This window comes from Lacerta agilis, chromosome 1 (genome assembly GCF_009819535.1).
Source record: "Lacerta agilis isolate rLacAgi1 chromosome 1, rLacAgi1.pri, whole genome shotgun sequence".
Classification (NCBI taxonomy): domain Eukaryota; kingdom Metazoa; phylum Chordata; class Lepidosauria; order Squamata; family Lacertidae; genus Lacerta; species Lacerta agilis.
In genome coordinates, this window is record NC_046312.1 from 129,897,264 (window position 1) to 129,900,838 (window position 3,575).

A 3,575-nucleotide genomic window follows, 5' to 3' on the forward strand; every position below is an offset into this window, starting at 1 on the left:
GTAAGGTCAAGGCTTATTGGGAATCTATTTACAATGAACTTAAGAAGATGTTTAAATACACTTTCCCAAAAAGACCTGAGGCCTTCCTATTGGGGTTGATGGGAGATGAAATAGCCAAGAGGGACAAAAGACTGTTCATGTATGCAACAACTGCAGCGAGAATATTGCTTGCCCAAAAGTGGAAATCACAGGAATTGCCAACGATTGATGAGTGGCAGACGAAGATGGCGGAATATGCTGAACTTGCAAAACTGACCGGCAGGGTCAGAAACCAGGATGACTTGAGGTTTCGAAAAGAGTGGAGTAGTTTGGTGGAGTACTTAAGATTGAACAGAGGAAGTTTAAAACTGGTAGGATTGGAATAAACCTTTGACATAGATTAATATTGATGAACAAAAACTGTGCGATAAGATTGGACTAGAAAGCCAGCTGATGTGGGGGAGGGAAGTCGTAGCGGAGCAAGGGTTGAATATAATTTGTATTTGTTATTGAATTGGTTGTAATTTGGTATATTTGAAAAAATAATAAAAATGTATTTCAAAAAAAAAAAAAATCAGTATGACCTCTAGAGGTTGCCGGTTGCCAGCTTTGCTGAATGGGTGGGATGCTCATGTTTTGCAGGAGCAGACTAGGTGATACTGGTCTCTTCAAACTCTGTGATTTCAAGTCCTGGAACTGCTGTTTACTAAGCTGAGTTTAGTCCATAATTGGTTCAGCTCTATTAGAACAGCAAACTTTAAGCGTCTGAGCGGTGGGGGGATTTGATCCCTGAAGGATGCCTTTTTAAAAAGAAAAAAGAACAGAAATGTGGTACATTCTTAGTCTAAGCAGCAGACTCAGCACCACATTATGCAGCATTAAATTATTAGTCTACTCTCAACCGCAAGAACATCTGCTGGAGTTAGACATGGCATTTTTAATTAAAGTCAGCAGCACAAGGAGCTTGTGGTTCATCAGTTCTGCTTTCACTCTATGAATTGCTAAATTCAAAGGGCACTCCTGCAAAAAAAAAAAAGCAAGTCAGGACATGATCTCTGGAAAATGAAGTAGAAAAATGGCAACAACTAAAAAGTTGCTAAATTGACAGTTTATTTTACACCTGCAACCCAGATGATCAATTTCTTATTGAAACCGTTCAACACAGAAGGGAAAGAGTTCCAAACTAATTTGGAACTTCTGAGAGCTTTGCAGGGTCCAATCTTTCCCTTTGTGGCAGGTGTTTGTGGGTTTGTTTCTCAGGACAAAGTAGTAGTAAGTGGAGCAAATGAGTATGAAAAAACGCCCCACGAAGCCAGATCTCTCCCTCTTGAATTGAGAGAGAATGACTGTGCCATTGTGTATCTTTGTGAAATGAGGGTGTGACCAGGATCCAACCATGATCCTAATAGTTCCTTATAAAGGAGGGATGGGCCAATTTAAAATTGAGTTCATGAAAACTTCCTTTTTGGATGAATGTCTTCCCATGGGGGAGTTGCTTCTGGTCTAGGAGTTTCAGTGTGAGAATAGATAGATAGATAGATAGATAGATAGATAGATAGATAGATAGATAGATAGATAGATAGATAGATAGCTTTGGGGGGGATGTGTGGGGGTGGAGACAAAGGCCCCCTTCTTCCCAGGGCAAGCCTTACCTTTAGGCATGTGAGACAGTCACCTAAAGTGGAAGATACCCCATCATTCCTTCTAAGCCCCCTGGCCATTCTCCTTTGTTGGGCATTAGCTATGTGTGCCATAGGCCTGTTGTACAACCCCACCTGCAGCTGTCAGGTGTCTTGGAGGATGCTATCCTGTTGCCTCTCTTGAAGCAAGAGTGGGCAGACAGTCCAGTCAGCCTCTGTAGATGGAATGGGAGAAGGAGCACAACTTCATCATTTGCCTCCGGCAGCAAAATGTCTTGGGCCAGCGTTGCTTCTTCCATCTGGGCTGAGCTTTAAAACAGACCCACTCCAATGTTTCAGAGGGAATCAGTTGGGATCAGACCGACCATGCAGTGGGGTGAAGTGACCCGCTCCTGGTGGCATCATGGGGTGGAAGATGGATGAAGGCAGGAACTGGTGTCTGAATCTTAACAGCAAGAGAGAAGCACCATTTGGGGCTCTGCTTCAGGAATTAAAATGGGATTCAGGGACAGATCCAGCATGCTGAATCAATGTGACTGCCCCTCCCCACTGCCCACTGAGCTGGCAGGTGAGTGTGGGCCCTGTCACTCCAGGCCTCTTTTGGGGGAACCTATGCCGGTGTAGGACGCAGGTAGCACTGTGATCTAAATCACAGAGCCTTGGGCTTGCTGATCAGAAGGTCGGCAGTTCGAATCCCCGCGACGGGGTGAGCTCCCATTGCTCAGTCCCAGCTCCTGCCCACCTAGCAGTTTGAAAGCACGTCAAAGTGCAAGTAGATAAATAGGTACCGCTCCAGCGGGAAGGTGTTTCCGTGCTTTGCTCTGGTTCGCCAGAAGCGGCTTTGTCATGCTGGCCACATGACCCAGAAGCTGTACACCGGCTCCCTCGGCCAGTAACGCAGGGTGAGTACCGCAACCCCAGAGTCGGACACAACTGGACCTAATGGTCAGGGGTCCCTTTACCTTTACCTTTATACCGGTGTAAGTTACACAGCCCCACTGATCTGGGGTGAGGGTTATACTGTATACTTCCAAGTGTATTTTGTTGTTAAATCATAAGCCACAATGTCTTTCTAGCAGGCTTCCAGTCAATCCCAAATACGAATAATGAACTCCTTGTCCAAGTCTGGGTCTTTATGGGCCCAAAATGTCACAAGGGAGGGGTACCAACAGGCTTGGCGGAACCCCCAAGGTTAACTGAGGTAGAAAAGTGGTACAGCCTCTCCCCTTAGGAAAAGAACCCACTGGGCAGGAAATTCTGACCGACCTCACAAGTAGGGGTGCCAATTTGAATAAAATATTGGGGAGACCCTGGTAAGCCCCACACTGCATAATCAGTCACATGACATGGTGCATGCACAACATTTGAATGGCAATGCCCATCAACTGGGGATGACAACGACTGACCCCCTCAGATATTTTATTGGAGGGACGAAGGGACCTTGGCCCTTAGGAGTTGGTTCCTATGCTTACAAGAAAAAGTGGGGTGGAGGTGGGAAACAGAACGGAGTATGCTCAGAGAGGGCATGGCAACATTTGCCACAAGTCCCGCATGTGTTACCTCCTTGTACTGCAGTGGTCAAACAGAGTTCAGACAAAAGTACTTATTTGCTGGTGAAGCAATTCTTACGTTGAGATTGGAAGGAGAAAACAACTGAGAAGCATGTGGAAAGAAGGACATTTTTCTTCTCTCTAGAATTACATGGTAAATCCAAATTAATACAGAGGCAGTGCCTTGTGATTTATGTTGGTATAATAAATAACAGCAACAACATATTGCTTTGTATATGATTAATGAGACTTATTTGCGGGGTTTTTTTATTGCAAATAAACACACTTTCAAAGCAGGCTAATTTTGTTTGTGTAGCTTGTACTGCTAAACCACATACCTTGAATTCTTTCTCATAACCTCACCCCAGTGTAATACCTAAAGGCATGTCCAGAGAATAATAATTTT